At 38.1% G+C, this 24,531-nt stretch overlaps 1 long non-coding RNA gene across 17 annotated transcripts in view; it reads right to left on the bottom strand.

Annotated features, from left to right (window-relative positions):
• Positions 1-10,034: 10,034 nt before the first annotated feature.
• LOC132325341 (uncharacterized) overlaps positions 10,035-24,531 on the bottom strand; it is a 41,588-nt gene continuing 27,091 nt past the window's right edge. For 9 of the 17 annotated variants that reach the window (XR_009485905.1, XR_009485898.1, XR_009485910.1 and 6 more), the window contains one exon: positions 10,525-13,787. This is a non-coding gene — a long non-coding RNA (uncharacterized LOC132325341). Of the gene's footprint in view, positions 10,497-10,524; positions 13,788-15,163; positions 15,302-24,531 lie in introns of those variants that run through there. The other 8 variants (XR_009485901.1, XR_009485907.1, XR_009485906.1 and 5 more) reach the window with 3 other exon arrangements.

The raw sequence follows: 24,531 nt of genomic DNA, 5'->3' as shown, positions 1-24,531 counted from the left end.
AAGGGTTATGTAGGTTTATATTTTCAAATGCAGTTTTCTTAAACACCAAGAGAAACTTTAAAATAGTTTCATTAAGAGAGGTGCATATACCTGAAAAATCCCATACTTGGTCTGGTTATGTTGTTGCATTGGCATAATTAAGGGTTAGGATGATTGGAATAGCCTGCCCAGGGAGTTGGTCAAGAAACAATTGGATGTGGCACTTAGTGCTATGGTTTAGTTGACAGGGTGGTGATTGATCAAAGGTTGGACTCCATGATCTTGGAGATTTTTTCCAGTCTAGATGATTCTATGATTTTATTAATTGCTCCTGAGGGACAATTTCCTGAGGGAAAGAAAGACGGGACAACACATCTTCTCTAATTTTGCTGTTGCCCTTAAAGGATAACAAAGGAAAAGATTTCCTAACCTTTCACCAAAGAAGTCCCAGTACAGGAAAAATAGGGCAGTGTTATAGAAATTAGATTTCTTGGGAGTCTTTATTTATTTCCATCTTCAGGAAGTAAGTGCATGTATTCTTTCAAGAATTCATTAACCTATAAAATTTTCTTCTTCCTACTTCATAAGCAGTCACTCAAGGGAGTGAAACACTTCATCAAAATAAAATTAGAAGTAAAAATTGCATCTATCTAAATCAAGGTATCAAGGTATAGAGAGAATGGGGTCAGAGGACTTAAGCAGATGTCTATGGACATGTAAAACCTGGCCTCTTCAGGGAAGGCCTGAGAGCTCCCTATCCAGCAGCTCTGAGCTGGCAAAGCTGTCTGCAGCAGACAGTCAGGAGAGTTTCCAGGGTCTGCAGCTTTAGTTAGTAATTTTGCAGGAACTGTATAGTGTTTTTAGTACGCCCCATTGCACTTTAATAGTCAGTCTATTGAACCTGAGGGTGACTCAGTAGACAACTTGAAATAACTGTTTCCATCAGGAATGGGCCTAGATGTATCTGTTGATTGCCATTGGTTTTATTTTTACCCCTTGCATCACTTAGGATACCTATGTGAATGCCATTGGCTATAAGAGCTCATTTATTATTCAAGCAAACAATACTTTACCAGACATGACTGAAGGGCTCATTCTTCTCATGTGATCTATAACCAGCAACACATTATCCTCTGCCATTACACTTAACAACCAAAGAAATGAGTTATAGCTGACAACAAATTGACTCTGGAGAACACTTAGGAGAAGAAAGTTAGTGGTTGTAAAACCACCATATTTCTGGTTTTAGAGTAAAGAATAAAGGAAAATAATTATTGAAATGCCATATGCTCCTTCTCCTATGAGCACATACACAATTAACTTGGAACAGAATACCTATCTTCCCCTTTCTCTCTAATGGTTGGGGCTTTTTTTGAAAATGAGATATGGGTAGACTTTGATAAAGTCAGCCCCATAATCCTGCTGTAAAACACCTTTGAATAGCCAACTGAGTTAGCTCCCTGTGCATCTATGAACAACATGGCACAGAGGTAAGGCCAGGTTATGGCATTCAGACAAGAATCAGTATCTCTGGTTACATATACAACAATGGAGAGCTCAGTTCAAGGTGGTCAGCAGCTCTTTCTGAATCTCCTCAGCTGTTCATGTTTGCCTTTTCTCTCTCCTCTAGCACAGAAAGGTGTTTTGTCCCAACAGGTCCAAAACAAAGCCATTGTTTCTCTGCTCTGTAAGTTGTTGGCAGCCCTCAACTACTGATTTTAAAGGGACACAGATTTTTCAAGGAATCTAACTCCTGTTTAGAAATTCTTCTGCTGCAAAAGTGATGAATGTTTAGCAAATAGCATGGTAAAGCCTTTCTTTCCTACTGATTTGCCAGGACATAAAATTCTCCCCATCAGTGACTCATGGTCATAGAGATTCAAACTGACTTGTACCTTCCACAAGGTCGGCACATTCGGAAGTCACTCAAAACAAGAGCAACTCTTACCCACCACTATCACAGAATTATCACCAGCATGGCTAATTACTGTATTGCAAGGCTCTGCCATGGCACACAAGTGTGCTTAGGTCTGAATGGACAGGAACTAGGAATTCAAAAAGGAACGTAAAGGCTTTTAGCCCCTCATCTTTAAGTAAAATTTGTCCCAAATCATGCATGAAGGTTTATTATTACATCAGACAGATGTTTGGCTGCCACAGAGAAAGAAGCTGTGGCCCTCATTTCAGTGCCTAGCAAGCCAGTACTCACATGCCAGTATCCATCCTTAGAGGAGGAGGCAATTATGGTGCTGTCTCGGTAGGAGCTAAAATGTGAACAGGCAGGCTGAGAGGATGGAAATGCCATGCTCCAAGGGCATAGAAAAGCCGACATGCCGCTGCATGCTCTAGCCAAGAACTGCTTGAAAGTCATAAATCTCATACTTTAAGTTTGAAGTACAAATAAATTCTTATTGAGGAAGTCTAAGAAATGATTGAATTTATATATGAGCTGATGTGCATATATATGGCTGGGTCCCAGCCTTCCCTCACAAACTTTCTAAATGCCCCTTGGTTACGATGACATTAAAAGTTATTGCTTGGCCCAGGGTGCTGACATTTATGACTATACTATAATGTTTCCTCTTGGGAGCAAAGGTAAAGCCACTGTGACCACTCTCCACAGTTCTACCCCTCTAAATGGTAAAAAACCCTTATTTTCTTGGAGTGAGGCAGACCAGACATGCTTAGCTTCATAGCCCTGCTTTTGTTTATTAGCAATGTCTGCTCCAGGCAGGCACTGTAGCATTAGGACAGGGCACATCCCATGCCTGAGGCCATGACCACACTGACTCCAGCTCCCCTGCTGGCTTCCCCACCTCTCTGCAGTCTCACCCTGCCCCGGGGCCATGGCACCATGGCCATCTGGGGAATCACAGAATCATAGAATTGTACTATAGTTTGGGCTAGAAAGGACCCTTAAAGGTCAGCTAGTCCAACCCCCCTGAAACAAGCAGGGACATCTTCAACCAGATCATGTTGCTCACATCCCCATTCAATCTGACCTTAAATATTTTCAGCAATTGGGCATCCACTACCTTTTTGGACAACTTATTTTAGTGTTTTACAACCTTCATTGTAAAAAGTTTCTTCCTAATCTAAATATACCTTGTTTTATTTTAAAACCATTATTGGGTTTAATCCCAGCAGACAGCTCCTCCTGCTCCTCTGTAACTTCTCCTTATGTCTAAGTGGCACCCAAGCACACAAAGACAATGAGGCATAGGGGGGGTCATCTTGACCCCTAAATATATTGTCTAATAAAAACTTTCTATGAGCTGCCATTATGGTCCAACCTGTCAGTGCTATATTATGATCACATTAAAAAATACACTGAAAGCATTACTCCTACATGCACAAGATTCAGAGACAACACTTTTCAGAAAATAGACCTTGCAGTTGTCATTTCTTGGGACTCCATTATCAACTCTATAATTGCATGAATATTTCATACAAAATTTTGGTCTACTTTAGATGACAGAAAGTTTCATTACTTCTGCTACTTCTGATAGTACTGCAGGCTATTTTTTCTGTACAGAATGTGACTTTACTCCCTTAAACTGTTTGAATAAAATATGACCTTAATCTTACAGTGATAGATTTTGTAATAATTGTCCTTTCTTTGGAAGAAGAAAAATGGAAATATGAACAGGTGCTCCTTTGGGATACCAGAAACTGCGGTAAGAAGAAAACCAACAATTTTTAGAAGAAAACAAATATATCATGGAAAAAGGTTTTCTAAAAACAGTAGGCTGTATAAAAACAGTTTGATTAATAACACTGTTGGTGCGTTCATAAAAGTGTTATAACAATTCTGTGTCAGAGATGATATATTATTACTTGTCAAAGTATGACTTCTACACAGGAAAGTCACCATCAGCCTCGAGACTGAAGACTTTCCCGTGGTTGAGGACAATTGGGTTAGAGAACTAGACAAATTTGACGTGCACAGGTCCTTGGGCCTTGACAGAATGCATCCACAGTGATGACAGAGCTGGTGGACACAAGAGTGAGGCTGCTCACAATTGTCCTTGAAGAGTTGTAGAGATCCGGAGGTGCCTGAGGATTGGCAGAAAGCAAATGTCACCCTCATCTTCAAAAAGAGCAAGAAAGAGGACTCAGGGAAGTATAAACCAACCAGCCCCACCTCAACACCTTGGAAGGTGATGATGCACCTCATTCTCTATCCACATGGATGACATCATGATCAAGAATAGCCAGTATGGATTCACTAAAAGTAAATCATGCTTTGACAACCTAATTGCCTTCTGTGATGAAACAATTGCCTGAATGAATGGGGGGAGAGAGTGGATTTTGTCTATCTTGACTTTAGCAAGGCTTTCAACACGGTCTCACAGCATCTGTGAGAGATTGGAAAGACTAATGCCTCGAGACATTTTGGGATGCATATGTGTGGGGAAAGGGACAGTTTGGGCCTAGCCCATGTGAGGCAGTGCCCTACCCTGCATCCCTAGAGCCTGTATCCCAGCCCTGCAGCTACCAATCATGGCACACCAGAGGTAATGGTCCACACCTGCCCCTGGAGCCTCTAAACCAGCAGCTGAGTGGCCAAAGAACCAGAAATCCCCCCTGGGGCAAGGGCCCAAGAAGGCAAAGGGCTATTTAAGGCTGAACACAAAGTTGCCATATTGTCTGGACCCAACCTCTTCTTCTATCATCCTTGGAACCCAGAAGTGGGTAAGCATAGATGTGCTTTTCTAAATCTTTTCTCTCTTTTTCTTCTTCTAACTAGCATTTGGAATTCTTGAGTAACTTGAAATCAAATAGGCTTGAAGTTTGTTAAGTTGAATGGACCAAGTTGACACTTTGAGAAGTGTTTTTATGTTGCTTGAGTTTTGTTCTAAACCCTTTGCCAAAGTTCTCTGATTTTCTAAAGCTGCCAGTAAAGTATTTTTTTGCTGTTTTGACCTCTTCAGAATATCTTGTTATTATTTCTCCAGTGCATTCAGCTCAGAGTACATGAAAAACCATAAGCCCTGTCAAAAACCTCATTGAGCAAGTTGTTTGGAGCCTTTCAGCATCCTCATGGGTGAACTGAGGAAGTGTGGACTGGCTGAGTGGACAGTGAGGTGGCTTGAGAACGAGCTGAATGGCAGATCCTAGACAATCATAACCAGAGTCACGGGATCTAGTAGGAGGATGGCACTAGTGATGCACCCGAAGGTTCAATACTGGGCCCAGTATTGTTTAACTTATCCATCAGTGACTTGGATACAGGGGCAGATGGCTCCTCAGTAAGTGAGCTGATGGCACAAAGCTGGGAGGAGTGACAAATACACCAGGGACCATGACAGGCTGGAGAGAGAAATGTCTGAAGTTCTGTGATTCTGTGACTGCTGCAGTTTGCCTTGAACTCTAATGCTGTTGTGATTCCCTTTTTCTGCCCTTCTTTTCATAGTTTGAAATGTGTACCCTTATAACAGAAAAAAAAACCCCTAACAACTATTTGAGTGAATAATGTCACAGGTAATGGCCATCTACTGCCATGGAGATGACACCCACCAATTCATGTAGGCAGCTCTGTTCCCTCTGAGGACCATATGGGAAGCTGAAAGAGTATGTAGTTTTGCTGTAGTTAAATCGTGTCTAATCTTAAAGAAAGCTTCTCCATCAGATCCTTGAGACTCTGTGATTTAAACTGTGCATCTATTACACCCTCTCTGTGCTGGGTGGGCATGTTCTGTCTTATGGAACACTTTGAAACTCTTTCAGCTCTTCAAAATAGGAAGAACAGAAATCAGACTATGTTAAAACAATTTTATGGACTCCATGAAATTTTATCAATGGATTTTCTTTTACTTATTGCTAGGATTTGCTGTCAAAGCTATTTTTTCATGAGGGTCTTTTTATATTACTGACATCATCTCTGGAAAAGCTGCTTGAGGTAAAATAGTTTTGTATTAAAATGTAATGATTCAAATTGTGACTGATAAAGTTAAAAAGAAAAAGAAAAATGGGTGGAAGGTAAAAAAAAAATGAAATAAAAAAATTTAAATGTAACAGTAAAGATACTGCTTCTGCCAATGCACAGAAAGCAGCTGGAGTGTGGCATGTTTGGAGCTGGATCACCAGCAGAGCACAAATTGTACATCTGTGCAGATCAGACAGCCAAATGTTGTGTTTAAAGCATGCTAATTAACCAGACCATTCCCGGAATAAGGAGAAAGAAATTGCCCAAAGTGATTGCACAATATTTAATTTTTTTTCTTCATCTATCCATTCAGCAAAGCAGTTCACATGCCAATAAACTTTAAGCATTTTGAAAGAATGTGGATAACTTGTCCAATTGTTGAAAGATCTGAAGATATTTCTCAAGTACTTGTAACTATCCTGAGTGTTTCTTTTTAGCTTATGGCATTACCTTTTCCCAGTTAGAGAGGGTGGATACTAAATATTAAATTAATGAAATTTATTGACAGTTTTGCAGTAGACCAGAATAATTTACATTGGCAGAAACATGTTAAAGTTACTGATTAAAAGAGTTGCCTCAAAGATAACTTTTCCAGGATACTTGAAAAACTTAGCTGTCCAAATTCTTCAAAATGGTGGTGCAACAATCCACTGTCCTCAAAATTTTGCCAGTGGAACATGGTAAACCATAAAAGCATTTTCAATTGGGAATGTCTAAACTGCTTTCTAATGAAATAAGATGAGCAAACCTCAAAACATTTGCTTTAGAACCATTTAAGCAGTGAAAAGTGTTCATGGTTATTCCAATGTTTCAGAATAATAAAAATGGGATGCATGTGATATGATCATTGCATGTCATACAAGACATCTTGTAAAGCCATAAATAAGCTAGAAATAATCTTTCACTGCCAGAAATGTCTCTTGAGGTTTCAGCCACTCCACTTTAAAATCAAATTTCTTCTAATGTTTTATTAAAAGCGTATGCTGCACATGATATTTTTAACATCTATCAACTGCATAAATACTTCTGTTATATAAGTAATTTAGCTTTGACAATGTTTAAATAAGTTTGTCCTACCTGAGAGGGAGAAACTTCTCCTTTTCAGAATGATTTTATTTTAGGGAACCATTGCCAGGACCATTCACAAAAGTATGGATTGAGATTGTTCTACAGTTAATTCACTCACCACCTGTGACCATCAACAGCTGCCAGTCTGTTTTATCAGCAGTCAGAATATATACATCTTCATTTCAAATCTTAAAGTCAAAGATTTGACTGGAATCAAATCATCCTGGAAAGCAGTGCCAGACACTGATACTTTTTCAGGACAAGTGTTTTCTAAAAAACATCCATAGCTAAATATAATACAGAAGTATGCAGTCACATTTAGTTTTGCTCAGACAAAAACAAAAGTGCATTTATAGCCAAATGACTTGTTTATTTGCCTATCCCAAAGGTTTGCATGCTTTGGGCAGGATAAATAACAAGGACAATTTCTTTCCTTGGGGAAGGTGGGAAGATACATTGTCAAGAGAGAGTTGTTTTTGTTAATTAGAATACTAACCACAAACATGTCTATATAATCGGCTCCTGTCTAATTAATTTACATCTAATCAAACCCAACATGAATTCTAAGTACAAAGAAATTGATCTTATTGCCAGAACTTTTCATAAATAGGGACATTTGCAATTGCTCTAGCAATTACCAACTTAAATTGTATGAAAGCCAGCTCCTAGACAGTATAAACTAACATAGCTCAGTTAATTTAAATATGGCAATTTCAATTTATGCTAGCCAAGGTCTTGACCTCACACAGAGTTAAAAAACTGTGAGCAACTATGAATAAAAAATAAAATGTATAAGCCACAATTGTGACTTAAATCCAACTTCAGGTAACACAATATTGGCCATGATTTACTAACCCATGGAACTAAGATATAAATGCTTGCTGTGTCTTCTTCATCCATATACAACACCGAGGCTGCACCATTAGTGTGCTTGTCCATAGCCACAAAGCCCACAAAACCTGTCCTACATCACATCTATTCACACACGTGAAGTGCATATGGAGCACATGTATGTGTGTAGACAAAAAGAAAATTTTCAGCATCAAAAAAGCTGCTAACCAAGGCCTCAAAGAGTAATGGCTGTTGAAATAAAAGGGGTCTTGTGGTATCACCAAGGCAGGAGCTAAAAATTAGATAAATACTTGTGTGCCAAGGAGCTTTTCCTCTGGAGGAGCTACCCCTGTGTGGAGGTGCTGCTGCCGTGAGGGTTTTAGGTACTGGTGCTCACAGAATATGGTTTTCCAGGGAGCAGGAAACCTTGCAAACAGTGCAAGTGAGAGAAGGAGGTTTCTCAGAGTTTTCATATCTGCAGGTTTTTTTTCTGCATAGTTCAGGAAAATGCTTGCTTCAAAAAAGCCAGCCAGATGAACCAAGATTTTCTACTGAAAAACAAGTGAGATATTTTCTCAGGTCATTATCTGATATGCCTTTTTATCTAAAGTGCTTTATCTAAAGTGCTCAGAAATGTTGTTTCAAATCCACCATCTGCACATCCCTTTGTAAGAAGAAAGACTAGTGTCTGCTTCTACAGGCCAGGCTTCATGCAGGACTAAAGCCTCCAACAGCCTAATGCAAAGTGGCACTCGTGATGCCTGCATGGATATGACCCTCAACTCCAGCTGCAGCACAGAAGTACTGCTTGGGGCTTTGAACTCCAGTGCTGTTGAAGGGAGGTGTCACTGGGAAAATGTAGCTTAATTTAAAAAAAAATAAAATTAAAGTATATCTGCTTACTTGAATTAGCTGAGAGATAAAGCTTCAACTTAAGGAATGTCAGAATGCCTCCAGACTCATATTTTTCTGGAATTTTCATTATAATATTTTTGTCCCGATTTGAGGAAAAAAGCAAATGTTAAAATACGCAAGTTTCCTATGGGATAAAATTTCCAGATTTAGCTCTGCTGCAGTAGACATAAAAGTAAGTTGTCAAAATCCAGAAAGATATGTGTTTTCCATGTGTACTCATACTCTGTACTGCTGCATTCTCCTGACTTCTCCAAACAGATTTTTCCTACCCTAAATGGTGGGAAAAAAACTTTCCTTTTCAGTCTTTATGTAGATCTGTGTGCTTGGTATTGGTGTACACAGGGAAAAGAAAAATTAAAAAATGGTTTGTTCTTCATAGTAAGTTAAAAGAGACATACCTGGTAACTCCAAGTTGTGTGCTAGTTATCTGTAATTATCAGACCTGAACATCAAACCAGTAAGGTAACTTGAGAGAAGGATTCCAGCCTGTGCTTATCTGCAAATTTCAGTGCCTTTCTCCTAAGCCAATCTCTACTTCCCAATTATCTTTGATCACTTGGGTGCTACATCTGCTACATCTTTGAGAAGAGCTATTTCTTGTTTATCCCAGGACTCCTGTACTTTCAGGCATCATGGAAGTGCTGATAATTAAACTGGTGCCAACCACGCACGCAGTTTCTCAGTTTAGGACCTTTGTATTTCCAATATTAAAAAGCAGACACACAAGGGAACTAAGAATAAGCAGAAATTGTATATTAGTTACCCTAAAAGTCTCTGATGATTCAAAGGTAGAATATCAGGGCACAAAGCAGCACTACCCAAAGTTATTCCCTATTTCCAGTTAGGGCCTTATTCTCTTAAGGGTGTGCATGAGGGTGTGTAGATGAGAATTACCTTCATTCTAGTCAATTAATTTAAAAGGCTGCAAAATTCATACTACAGAAAGGGAAAGCCAAACCTATTTGATTGATGAGAACATTGCCTAGGATGCTGTACCACACACTGAAATAGTTCTCATACCTTTAGTACATTTGCTTACTACCAGCACACCCAAAGCAGGATGAGTTTGAGGTTAGCACACCGTGCTTTCGCCTGCCAAATCTGACTTAACAAGCTTCTGATGAAATGCTAAATTCATCAGTTATAAAGTATTCTTATTCCACACAGATGCTTGGGAGCTATTTCATTTGCTATGTTTTCCTTATAAAACCTCATTCCCCGAGTGAGAAAACCATTTGCCCAGGAAGGTTTGGAGCAAAGAAAATCTCATGGATGTGTGCTATAATTTCCCAAACAGAACATAAACCAGTAGAAATGTCCACACTTTTATTTTTTTGCTAGTAATGTTCAGCAATAAAATTTCCATAAACTGAATGAAATAAACTTCTGTGTGGAGCTAGCCTCCAGCTTTAGGCATTTACATTTCATAGTCAGTAAATACTGTGTCAGTCCCAATCAACCTGGCATCTTGCATGATCAATAAACTTGTGATGTTTTAAACAGTGGTGTCTGTGATGCCTGCTGTGTGGCCAGCATACAAACCAGTCCTTCACCATCTCTTCTGTTTTATTTTGTTTTTTAACCCAGTTCAAACAATTAGAACAGTAAATTAAGTATATATTATGCTGTTGTCTTTAAACCTGCATCAGGCTCCTCCAAGGCAGATGCAATGGGACAGTTTGCCAAGGTGCCAGGCTGTGACAGACACTGCTATCTCCCTCCTGTGCCAGGTCAGGAGGCCTCAGACTGTGAAATAGTCCCAGCATGTGATGCTCTGTAACCAGAGAGTCAGACACTTAGGCTTGTTCAGAAACCAAAGGTAGAGTTAGACTTTTTATTTCTTGTTGACCTGCTTACTAAACAATAGAATAATTAAACTTTCTCTATGGTGACTACATTACATTTGCAATGTTACAGTGCAATTCAGGTCTTCCAATTCTGCTTCTAAATATGTGAAATAGAATCAAGACCCTTTACGAGTAGAATGGATTTTTATGTGAGCTGAAACAGGAGTAAAAGAACATTCCGCATCCAAGGAAACTTATTTATAAAAACATTTTATATGACCCATTAGTTAGTCAAATATCAGCCCAATGCCACCATTTTCCCAAAGAAAAATATATGTGTTCACCATTGTTAAACCAATATAATGTTATAATGCTGGTTATAATGCAACCATGCAACCATGCAACCAAGACTGAAATCAAGCGATAAGTGATAAGCAATTCAACTTCAGTTTCCAACCACGTAGCAGCATATGAAGACAAATAAGAGTCACCATGACATACCAAAGATCTATAGTCAAAGAATTTTTTTTTGCGAAGCAGAGCACATGGAAAAAAGGTTGCAAAGTACTCTTCTAGTTATGTACATGATGGTGTGGTAATTAATTCTATGACCTCAGAAACGCATTTATAAAGTGCCTGCATTCATACATACTACTCACACATAAGGGCTTACCAATTTGCAATTTATGGAAAGGAGAAATAAACAGTTAACTTTATACAGGTTTTTAGATAAGTATATTTTTATTTCCTCCTTCTTGTCTGATAATGACAAATTTGTTCTTCTAAAAATTCTTAGTTTTAAAAACCAGACAGATAATATTTTTAAGAACAGAAGTATTCTTCTGAAAGTTTGGCTCATTAATGAAAATTCATTTCACATATTTTTTCTTTCTGAAAATGTGAAAGGCATCTACCCTTTTTTAGGCAAGGTAAACCAATACAAAACTCTTCTTCTTTTCATCAAAATTGCTCAATGGACAGATGAAAGATTATTGTAGCCTTATTGTGCAACATATATTAATAAAAGACAGATAGAGGTGCCTTTCATAAAAGTATTAAAAACTTTTAACACTTTGCTGAAATTTTTCCAAACTTCTTAATGTTCAAAATTGCCTGGAGAAAAAGGAAAAGTTGATGTGTACAGACTCTTATAAAATTTTTAAAATATGTACAATTTTACTTGGTTGACTGTTTTATTTTATAAATTTTAAAATATGAAAATAAGAACTACTTGCCACCTACAGCATCTTCTTAATTCTGCTATATTTTAAATCATTTTTAAATTGCAGATTTAAATTTTAATCTGCAGATGGTAGCATGTTGCCAAGTTAACTATCACACAAAGTGGTCAATGGTAGCTTATCATGTATGATGTCCAACTTGGCCATTCCAACCCCAAATACACAGAAGTATTTTAGAAAAGTAACTTTATTTCTTTGTCTGGAATCAGTAGCTCCTGAACTTCACAAGTCTTTCATATTTTACTCTTAAGTTAATAATTGTGGAATTATTTGGGTTGGAACTGACCTTTAAAACCATCTAGTCCAATACCCCTGCCACAGACAGGGACAGAGGCTGCTCAGCTGTCATAGAAGAACATTCGCATTGTGAGAACAAAGAGTCTCAATAATAAAACACCTCTATTTATTGAGAGTGTGTCTCCTCAAATCATTAGTCATTCTTCCAGACCTGAAGAGTAACTCTGTTACTTTCAAGTAAAAGAGTGTTAAAATCATAGAAAATGCCCACGAGGTTGTCTAGTCTATCCCCTTGATAAAACAAGATTTAATTTTGTCCCACTTGCTATCTTGTGTCTAGTAAAGTGCAATTCTTCAGCAAAAATTGCAGGTCTTCAGCTGTACATATGGAAGAACCATGCACTTCATTCCACTATATGATGCATTTGCAGCCTTTCTTTCCTCTAATTTGATTCCTTTTAATAAACTAAAAAGAAAACTCTCCAAGTAATATTTAGAGATTTCTTTATTTATATGGGCTATTTTCTAAATATCTTCTTAGTCATGACAGACCGGATTTAACTTTTTCACAAAAAATATTGATTTTCAGATTTTCACTTGTAACAACTGTTTTTAAATTTCTTTAGGCACCCTCAACCAATGCCACTAAATCCATTAAATAAAACAACTAAGAACCTGTTACACAGTACTTTCTATGTTTATCTATGGTTTTCAGTTGCATTCCAATCAACAGATCCCGATTAAGATGAGAACAGAAAACATAAAAAATAACTTTTGGTGTATTTACTCATGTTTGTGCCTGTTTAGCTGTTCATCTTTGTATGCTAATAAATCATCTTTATCCTTGAACAATATTTTCAAATGAAAACAAAATTCTTTTGGAAAAATGCATATCTCTGAGAACTGGTATTTTCACTGGGATAAGGTTACATTTTTAGAAGGAAAGTAATAATTTATTTTGGATATGGGAAATGCTATAAAAACCCGTTTTAATTAAAAATTTTCAGAAGTGAGGATTTAATCATCATGAGGGAAAATGGCTTTCCCCTGTCTTCCCTTGTGAATTATCTTAATGAATATCTGTTTCTTGCAGAGATTATAACCTGGACAAATAAGGCTCTCAAAGGATAAGTGCACCAGTAGGTAAAATTGCTACTACACATTCCCCTGCCATTTATAAAAGAGCTTCTTTCCTTCCAGTTTTTTTTGCAGCAACTGATATTTTAAAGTTGCTACTGGTAATTTTTGCTGTGAGGGTGGTGAGGCACTGGAACACGTTTTCCAGAGAAATTTTGGATGTGTCAACCCTGTCAGTGTTCAAAGGCTAGGCTGGCTCTGAGCAACTTGGTATAGTAGAAGGTGTTCCTGCACAAGGCAGGGGGGATGGAACTAGAGGTTTTTTAAGGTCTCTTCCAAATCAAACTATTTTATAATTCTATGATTAATCTTTGTCATGTTCTATTAATTAATTATCTTTGTCATGTTCTATAGACTGAAATTGCCTTTCAGGCTTTAGTTCAGCGAAGAGTCTACTGCCTATCTCCCAACCAGCTCACAAACAACTTGTTAAATCCTGCCAAATGTTGTGTCACAAAATCTGGTAATCATTTAGCCTAAGCTACTGGCACTGCAACATCATGAGTAGTCAGAGCTTTCTTCTTCAAATAAAAAGTACCATCTCTCAGCATGGTCTCCATCTTCTCTTTTTTCTCATTTGGCAGCAAAATAATTTATGAGAAGATCATCTCTGTCCTTGGAGCTGATCTGTTTTCCACATCTCTACTCCTTGACTTGATGTTTCTTGATTTAAAAAAAAAAAAAGAGATTTAATTTTCATCTGTGCTATCATCAGATAAATAAATTTGTAAAGTTAGACAGTTTGTTTAAACAATTATTCATTCCCCATCCTACATTGTATTGAGAATTTTATAGTCTTGCTCTCATGAAATTTTTGAGGTTTGTGTGTTTGTGAAGGAGAATTATTTGTTTTTCTTTGTATCACAATTTTTAAGGGGATTTTTCCCTGAGTCCCATTTTAATGTTGCCCAAGGGTTTTTCATATTGTCCTGAGCAGCACAAAGCTTTCTAAATCTCTTTGGTCACTATCTTAATAATCCTCTGAAGTCCTATGGGAACCTATTTTATTTTCCTTCACTGGGATTTGGGAAAGGTTGTCATTTACAAGCCAGTGACAGATGAGTTTGTTCTTTTTTCAGGGGCTGACAAATACCATTCTGACTGGAATGTACCAATCACAGACTCCCCAATGTTACTTTGATTTAACTGAAGAGTTGAAAAATGCTGGGATCAGTTCTGCAGTGCCTGTTTTCCTTCTGAGCAGCTGTATTCATTTTTAAAGGCCAATTCAGTTGAAAAGATATTACAATGAAAGTAAATCTGAACAGGCACTTCTTTCCTTCAAATTCCTGCTATCACTTTCCACTTTCTACACAAAAACAAGTTGTTTAAATTTATTCAATTATTTCACTGAAATCTTGCAAAGCATTTGTCACCAAAGCCTTTTAGAAAAGAGATTTTCTAGTACAGCAAGGTATGTTCAGACATTCATTTCATCTGACTCAGGCATTGCTGCCTTGACTTCCAGCTCAGCACCATAGATGGCACCACGGTGTCCCATCATGTATGTATGAGACTCACTGCACATTTATTACATTTTATAACTGCAGAAGTTGCTAATACTATGTGATAATGATAATTAATACCTAATTTTTTAGGACTCTCTTATGTAAACCCAGTTTAAAAAGCAAAGACCAGATTGAGTTGACTAAGGGAAAACCAGCTGGCAAAGGCAGAAAATGTATGACAAAACATGTGCTTTCATTTGTATAAGCACACAAAAACCATAAACACACCTGTAAGCAATTGCTTTTCATTATGGCTGTTTATCATCTCTCTTTCTACTCGTTTCAATGATACTTCTGTTGTGATTAAGTGGTTTGTTCATGTGTCCCTGGCAGTAGAGATGACATTCTTCCCACCAACATCAAATCTGACTTTTGCTACTCTTTTCACTAAATTAAAATAAGGTTCATTTTGTCTGGTCTGTCTCATACACAGCTTTAACACATGCAGACGTGACTTGAGAAATGCTAATTGTCCTCTTGCTTAAAGAGGCTCTCCTAGTGATTTTAATTATAGGCAATTTTGGTGCTCACCAGCAAAAACTGCACCTATTGCTTGAAGCAGGGTGTAGAAAGTAATGTGCTAGAAATCCTTATTAACACTCAGCTTTATCTCTTGGATTACGTGCAGAAAAAGAGGTAAAACTTCAATGTTTACAGGTTTGGTTCAGTCTGAAAAAAAATTAAATCCCCTTCAGCAGACGTGAATAGATAATTCAGAAGCAATATAAAATCCAACCCGACCAGACTGTCAGCGAGCTGGAAATACAGGCATCCACTTTCTGTAGATTCTCCTTTCAGCACTTTAACCTCCATTTTGCCTCTGTTTCCCATTTGATTTATGAAAAGATCTACCTGGTAATCTCAATGACAGCAACAAGCCACAAACATACCACCTTCTGTATCAGTGGGAAGAGTTTTACACGTGTTGAAGAATTTTGTGTTTAGGAAAACCATCCTGTTCCCTGGTGTTAGGAAGTCTGGCAGAGTATCCATAGCATTATTTTCATCAATGTATGTACAGCACATAACCCAGTGCGGAAGGTGCAGCAATGCACATGTATTGTGTGTATATTGTGTTGTTGCCTTGAGAACTGCTCTTGGATTTTTAAAAACAACATTATGGTCAGAAAAGTAACTACATTTCCTGTTTATATTGAAGATATAAGAGGCTTGGTTTAGCTGCTGATGATTTTTGCTATTGTTTAATCCTGTTGACTTTGGAGGCAATAGGCTCTGAGAGTATAACGATGACTCTACATACACCTTTAAAAAGTTGTGCTAGTTCCAGTTACTAACGCTGAGATGTGAACCATAAAGGCCAAAGACTTGTTTTAAAAATCCTAGGTAAGATTGACTTTTGTAAGAGAAGAAAGTTACCTTTTTTACTTAATATAAAAAGTCCAGATTATGTTGAAGTTATGAAGAGAAACGCATGAAAGTTTATCATATCAGTGGTAAAGTGCGTGGTGTTTACCATGTTCAGAATATCTCAGTACTTTCAAAAAGGTGATGCCAAGAGCTCTTATACCCTCTTGCTACCTTGGTAATGACTGTGACCCTCTGGAGTGATGTAGGACCTGCCATCTATAACAACAACAAGAGCTACTTCCACCAAAACAGGCCAGAAAATTTGCATAGCCGTGTGTAATAGACTTTCTTGTAGCTGTTTCTTGTCAAAGGTCAGAACAGGATTTCAGTCACCAAGGCACTGAAGGCACCTTGAGATCATGAATTGAAACTGCAGAACCCTTCTCAGCACCAACAGACAGCCTATTCTTCCTCCCCTGTTACCGGACAGCTCTGAAGCCCTTCTCCTGAAGGAGGCAATCTTCCCACTGAACATGAGTACTAACACAGGTACACAGGTCCAGAGAACAGTGAGAAAGCTCCCTGCTTTCCTTTCCAAGTTTGTGAGGCAGCAGCCCTTTTGCCAAGTAACACCCCAAGTCACCAGGCACACGCTCATGACTGAACTGAAAACTGTGGCAGAACCCGCTCTTCAAACAGAGTGGAGGTGGTTCCTCAATCACAGACAAAGCCAAAACCACGGTTTTTCCTAGGCAAATGCTTTGTCTGGGAAAGAATAAGGAGTCTCAGTCCCTCACCTGAGCCTGTCCTGGCTCCAGGAATTGCTGCACTGGAATTGCCCAGTCTGTTTCATACTAAACCCAAAAAACATTTATGTGAAAGTTGATGAAAGGTGATTGGAAAAATGCACCTAAATCTTTTTCCTGTATAGATCAATTTAATAGTGCACAAGGAGGGCATACTGCAAAGTCCTCTTCCATCCCTGAGAAGCTTTGTATTATCCCAAGACATTCCAAACATCACTGTGCATGACACAAGCACTAATGAAATCTTTGCAGGCAATGCAGAATTTCTACATGCATGTACCATCATTATGGGAAGAAAAGCAAATTAAATGCTCAGAGACATGGAAATATGAAATTTTGAGACGCTCATACATCCATAAAATTATAACGAAACCCTGAATTCACTTAAGGAGATTTAAGCAAATAAGAAAAAAAGTTTATTTATGTATTTTCAAGTGGGAAAAAAATCATCATAATGGTTGCCCATAAAACATATCAAGTGACTCTGAAAAATAAAAACACCCCATTACTTCAGCATTTGCTGTATTCTTTGGGTATTTATTGTGAGAAAACCATATCTGTTTATCTAGAGTAAAATTGGCAAGTTTTTAAATGAAATTTTGCCAAAATCTTTCGTTAACCATAAAATATGAGGGTATAAGAACATGTGCCATGCCTTCTGGGCATCATACTTATAGGAACATAAATCAGGAGTTACTTCAGAGAAGCTGAAAAATAATTCTGTACAAAAGATCAAAGCCAGAGTGCTCCAAGTTGGTTGTGACACAGGTATGTGCATGAGATTTCAACAGACAGTTACCGAGAGCCTCTCTACTCAACAAATAAAAAGTATGTTGCTAAAATGAAGAGGCCACACCTCATGAATTTGGCATCTTTGTGTCTCTTTTAACCATCTGGCTGTGTCCCACACTGACTAAAAAGGACCCATGTGTTTAGCAGGTTGCTTTTCTATTGGAACTTCTGAGAAAAGGTCTACAGAACTGAAACAGCATGGATGCTCGCAACAGATGTTTGGCTTAAGACTAAAGGGTCTTCACTCTCTCCTTCTTTGCTCTATAGAGAAATTTTAACTGAATTATAACTAAAAGTGTTAAAAGTACTTAATGCCTAATCATCCTCATTTGCAACGCCCATTGTCTTTATTTGTCTGATATTCTAAATTCTTTATTTGGCTGAAATTCTCTTGAGGCATGCAGTGGCAGAAAAAAATCACATTTTTTATTTGTCATGAAGACTTGGGAGAAGAGTTTAGCTAAAGCCTAGTCAAGATGAGCTAACTCAAATACACTTTTGCACAGTAAACATAAAATAAAAGAGAATAGTTATTCCTGTTTGCTGCCACTTGTTCACCCACCTTCCTGAATATCCTGTTTAGCAGGTCAGAACCGTGTCAGATGGTTGTGTAGTGTGATTTACAGTGCCATTCCTCACTGACCAGAGGGATAAAAGCAAATGGAATGGGCTGTAAGTCTAGCAAATAGCTTTAGGAGATCTTAGAATACCCCAAAGTTAGGGATACTGAGAGCTGTGGGAGGATTTGGGGAAAGCCATGCCCAGCCCCACTCTCTTCTGACCACTTAGGAAGACAACATTTTTATAGGGAACAAGTTTAACCTCCTTCTTTCTGGTCTTTCAGATCTCAGGCAACAAATATAAATGATTCTTGGGAAAAAAGGAATCAAACCACAGCTGAAAATTTCTCTTCCATTTAACATCTTTTTAAGCATTGTTTTTTCCCAGAGACATTTCAGTGTTAGCCATGACTCCATATCTTCTTCCCATGAATATCAACTTGCATTGGCCATTAGCCACTTTTCCAAAAGAGCCCTCTTTGTGGCTACCAGATCAGAAACACAATCACTTCAAGATGTGAAGTGCAAACTTACAGGCTGGAACTGTGTCAGAAAACATCCTGTAACATCCTGTAGCAATAATGCTGTCCTGACAGGCTTTAAACAGAATTAAGTGTTCTCTTCCCTCCAACAGCCTAACTCTAGCACAAAAAACTGTCTCATGTGCACGAGCTAATTTGACAAAAATGTGACTCTTGACTCAGGCTGGCTCTGGATCAAACCTGCCCTGGTAGGTGAGACAGTGAGGTACAGAGCTATTCGGTGTGGAAGCTCAGCCTGAAACAGAAGTTTGGCTACAAATATGGTATCACTCAGACAAGGTGAAAACATTTTGACAGATGAGTTTTAGACCAGAAATCTCAATTTCTGTCAAAATAAAAAGTCTCAAGGGAATGTGTTGATTTTTGAGACATTTATCTGCAAGTGTCAAAATATTTGCTTTTTTTTTTTCTTTAAATTTTGACAACATCAAAGTATTTTATTTAGATACAATAAATTTTTTTTTATTCCCTCAGCTGGTTTTATGACATTAATTTTGACACAGCATAGTAAAATTATTATTTACTATAGCGGATAATTTTATATTATTATATGTCAACATAATCATAAACTGCTGTCAAAACATTTTAATGTTTTCCAAGTCTTCATTCCTCCAAGACTTTAAGACATTTGGTTTTCTTTAACTCATGATTTAATAAATGAGGAAATAACATAATTTCTCAGTGAAAAAGAATTCTTTTTTGTAAACTGCTCAAGATTCTGCAACTTTATTTTATAATACTGCATTTCAAATAGTGTGTCTCACAATAAAGTCCTCCTCTCTACAAAAATTACTGAAAATGATCCCTTATATTGACCGAAATAAAAGAAAGTTGTGAAAAGATAACTCTTCAACAATGTTATTTTTCTCTCACACATGAAAAGACCTCGAGTTTGAGGACAACAGAGTGGTGGACTAGAAAAATTCTGCATTTTAAGGAGACAGATGAACACTAACTGAAAATTAACTTTTTTTCATTCTAGTTAGCTTAGAAATAGCTGCAACAAGAGCTATGAACTCTGAATCCCTACTGTCACTATTCCCATCTGTTTCTGAGGTGGGGCTCAATTGTGAAAGCCTAGGAAGTGAAGTGTAAAAGTTTATAAAGAAAGACAAAAAAAATGCAAATTAAAAAAAGAAGACATTTCGGATGACAAGTTGTAGAATTAAAAGTTTTTGTTGCTAAAAATCCTATTTTCTATTTTTTTAAAGTACATTTGTATACACATAAAAGCAAATATTTTTTAAAGTGTAAAGCCATTCCTAACCCAATGACCTCTCTAAAAAGCTAAATTTTAATGTTTTCCCCCACCCAAAATTTGATAGGCCTTGAGAAGTTGGAGAAAAAGAGCCAGATATTTTTCAGACTCTGGATCAATGAAATTGGTACCAATGTAGAGTTACACTAGCAGCCATGAAATTTTTGAACAAAAAAAGTGTAAGGGTTGTTTGAAGGCATAAATTTAATTTCTCTTTGATTTATTATTCTTTCATTTTCCAGAAGTGAGGAAAAGCATTTTAAGAGAAAGTAATTCTTAAGGCAGAGTTTGATGACGTACTGTTCATCATGCAGGGGAAAAAAAAGAAAAATTTTCACATTCTTGAAAGATGATAGTAACCCTTCTGTTTACATGTCATAGTCCTGGAGATGATATCTTACAAAATGGGAGGTAAACTCTAGTTGCTGCAAATGCAGCAGATGTTTCTTGCAAAGAGGAGAAAAATGTTGCAGAGGATTACACCCTCTGCAACAAGAAAGATGTTATGTAGGGTGTTATGTCCCCTTTAGATCCATCACACACTTTCCTGTGTTCCTCACTTGGAACCAGGCTGATAACCTCGACCAGTTTGTAGCTGATGGGGCAAATGCCTGCTGTGAGTAAGCTGTCTTGTTAATCTACTTGTCAGCTTTCACTATAAAAGATAAAGAAAAAAGAAGGGTTTAGCGACTTTTTCAGGCCTTGGGCCAGCATACTGACTATTCAAGGAATGTTTCACCATCCAGTAAAACCAGGACTAAAATGGACAAACTTTCCCACAGATTCTGCCAATGTGTTTGAATTCTGCCTGTAATAACAGTCCTGCTATTCCCAGTACCAGGCCTTTTGTGAGCTTACAATCTCAGCTCAGGCCAAGTTACGTCAAGAATAAAAATGTGTACTGAGATGTAAATTTTAAGTTCATTTCCCTTTTGTGTTTTTCTCAGATATCTACACAAGCACTGCTAACCTCTCCAACAGCACAACAAAAGCATATGTCTTTAAAACAAATGGGAGCTGCATGCTACCAGGGAAAAGCAGTCTAATTAGGTAATAATATTTCAGTGTCATGCTGCCACAGGAAAACTAGGCAGTGTTCACACCCTGTGTGAGCAGAGGGTTAGTCTAAATGAGATTAAATAAGAGCTATGGAGCAAAAATGGCCTAAATTGTTCCACTAGAACAATAAATAGTGAATAAACCCTGAACAATAGTGAATAAACCAACTAATTTTTCATTTTCTGCTTTGAAAATCAAGCAATAGCTGTAATGTTTATTGACTGTCTCTTTCCTTGTTACTAGCACTTTGCAGTGTTTCCTGGATGAAGTAAATTGCTATAAACTTAAGAAAAAAATTGAAAAAATTATTGCAAGGTTAGACTTTCTTGTTTGCATTCATAGGCTGGATTTTTTTTTTTTTTTTTTTTTTTTTTTTTTTTTTTTTTTTTTTTTTTTTTTGTAATGGGTATTTGAGTTTGCCAGGAATTTCCAGACTCTGCTCTATCAGTTTTATTTCAGTCTGTCACCATGGCCTTCTTTTGGCATATTTCATTATAAGAAAATATTTTTCCATGGAGAGATTACCAAGGAGAGAAAATAACATTGAAACAAGAGTGTAATGGGTGGTAGATGCGCTGTTGGAATGCAGATCTGAGTTACTATAGCTTCCAAAAGGACACTTACATGTCATCCTCCTAGTTCTACACTTAGGAAATAGCAGGATAGACCTAAAATAGCAACTCACTCAATGTCCTGTGCTTGTTCTATTACTGGGAAAAAAAGGGGGGGAAAATTAACCAGTGCTAACTAGAAGGGACTATTTCCACTATCCAGTATCTCTTCCATTATCACCAGGATCTAACTGGCAGCTCCTGGCCTTCTGACACTTTGTCCTGGCCTATCACCCTTCCTTGAGAGATGAATGCAGCTTCTTCACAAACATCTCTTCCTTTGCCTGCAAAGAACTGTGATTGCAAGTCTGAGCTGCAGTGAGCACTTCTGTGTGAGGAAAGGCTTGGGGCTGAAGGACTTCTCTTCCGTGTCTATGCAGTCAGACTGGAGCTGGAGGCTGTCTCTGGAGCTGAGGGAAAAGCACTTGGAACCTGAACTGTGGTTTAAAACACCAGGGCAGCCTGAGGCATGCTGTGGCCTCTTTGCCAGACTGTCCTGTAGACAGTGGCTCTTTTGGCGCAAGAACACAAGTTTGTGGGTTCTGTCTCCATCAAGCAAGTCCCCTGGCACACACAGGTATCTGCCCCTAGCTCACTTACAGCCACAGGTAGCACGTGTCATGAAGATCCTCCTGCTCCCTTTCCCTGTGCCTGGGACACCTTGCTGTAGCTACAGGCAGACAAACATGGACTGGAGGCTCCTGAAGGTTTTAGAGCTGAAGCAGGCGACAAGCATGAGGCTGAGATGCTGTCAGTCTCTCTTTAATTTCCATTTGGGCCCTGCTGCCAGTGCCCCAGGAGCAGGCCAAGCTTCCAGTGCCACTTAACACACAGCAACACATAAGAAACTTAATTACCTTAACTACAGCCTATGAGAAAAGCAAACAGGATCAAGGATATACATGTACCCAACTGTGGCCAAAATGTGCTCTGTGTTCGTCAATAGCTACATACTTTGGGACAGGTGAAGAAAGCAGTCTGGTCAGTGACTCATCCTGTCCAAAGCCTTTCCATCATATTAGAGTCTATTTTCTGTATTTCTTCTGCTCTGGTGGAGGGGTTCTCTTCTGAGGTACATCCTGGGGGGATGTTTTGAGACCCAGCCTTGACCTCGCCCAACGGTTTAAACAGATTCATAGCCGAGACTGGCATGTCCTTAGGAGAAGTCTGCCCAGCTCTTTTCTCTGAAAGTCACTCTTTGTCTCCAGAAAACATAGTGCAGCACAGCTACAAGTGGCATGTATAGATCTGTCTGGGTAGATAAACAGCCTTTTGGAGAGGAAAGGGGGTGGAGAGAAAAACTCGCTGTTGGAGATCTCTCCCACAAAGGATTTTCTATTAACATTTGATTGCATTTCATAGGATTTATTGCTGCAGCGCCCTACAGATAAGATATGCCAAAACACTGGCTGAGGCTTTTCCTAAACATAAATTCTACAGAGTGCAATCAAAATGTCAATAGCAAGCTTGATGTGTTCTGCATGTCTGTGCTGCAATGTAACTGTCATGGGCTTGATCTAACTTAACAAAATCTGCTGCTTTTCAAGGCACTGAGGGCCTAGGCTTACTTCTCAGGATTTCTGCTAATTGCTTTGAAACTCTTCATTAATTAAATAAATATTGTGGGGGAGGGCAATGAAGCAGTCACTAAACAAATTTCCCAGCCTTTTTCAGGCTGTAGTTTCATGCTGTGCTACTCAGAAAGCACGAAACGTGGGAGTGGAATAAAATGTTTCAGCTAACTGAGGTGTCATTGAGATGGATGCCTCTCTGTGCTTTCTCAACTGCTGTGAATGAGTTACAGGGAAAAGCTGAAGGGCCACTTTATCCCCCACTATCACATTCAGCACCACCATAGACATGAAAAACGTTTTCCATCCTGTTGAAAACCTGGGGTAAAAGTTCTGCTTCTGCATCAGGAGTGCCTATCAGCTGTGGTTTTTAAATGGACAAAAAACTTCAGCAGTACGTGAGTTTAGATATGTACTTAACAGTATACATGCACGTAAGTAGCAAAGAAAAAGTCAAGAAAAGGAAAACTGATTAAGACTAGAATTCTTCAAAGACTCTTGGGAGATTAAAAGGGGGAATTTCCCAAATAAAGGGCTCATCTTTTACAGGCTATTTCTGCAATTATTGAAACACTTTCAAGAGCTTCATATGTAACCTGCTACTGCCTTTTAAGGTAATCTTCAAGCAGGAGATGTTATTTAAGCATTGAATTTTCTCCAAACAAAATCAAAATTCCTTGCATTTTCTGAAAGGAACAAAAATACTGAAGTGCAGTCTTTTACATCTCTAGGGCCATACATTCTGTCTAATAGGAAAAGAGAAGCAAAACATGGTCTAAAAGCAGGTGAAGTTGGGATATATTCTTCTCCTTTCACAAGATATGCTTAAGGCAGGAAAATAAGGATACATCTTCAAAAATCCACTTCTGGCTCCCTGCTTCAATTCGGTTCCTGCCACAGCCCTTCAGTGACCCAAATGGATCATGAGAGAAATTTTTGGGGCCTCAGATTCACCTTGTACAGTCAGATGATACAGAGGGAAGCCAAACAATGCCAAGGAATTACCCACTGGGAGCCAACTGAGCTCAGCACTAGAATGTCATCAGCATTTGAAGACAGAAGACTCTGATAGTGATTATTATTAATGATACGGAAGACTGTCTAAATAAAGCTTAATGATATTTAAAAAGATTTCTGAAAGATCTTTGGAATGATTTATTATATTTTTATGGTAATAGCGAAGAAAATTTATTTCCAGTATGTAAGTTGTAGCCAGAAAGAAGTGATTTATCATTTAAACAACCACAGCCAAATTACAGCTGATAATTTATTAGATGGGAGTATTTAATCTCCCTGAAATGTGAGTATCTTGAGAGTTTTTTTGTTCATTTTTCTAGCCTAAAATCAAAGACGGAAACTATTAGAATCAAGCCACTTGGCAAGTTGTGGCTT

This window comes from Haemorhous mexicanus, chromosome 3 (genome assembly GCF_027477595.1).
Source record: "Haemorhous mexicanus isolate bHaeMex1 chromosome 3, bHaeMex1.pri, whole genome shotgun sequence".
Taxonomy (NCBI): domain Eukaryota; kingdom Metazoa; phylum Chordata; class Aves; order Passeriformes; family Fringillidae; genus Haemorhous; species Haemorhous mexicanus.
Note: the sequence above shows the minus strand (reverse complement) of the source record. Positions and strands in the feature narration are given on the sequence as shown.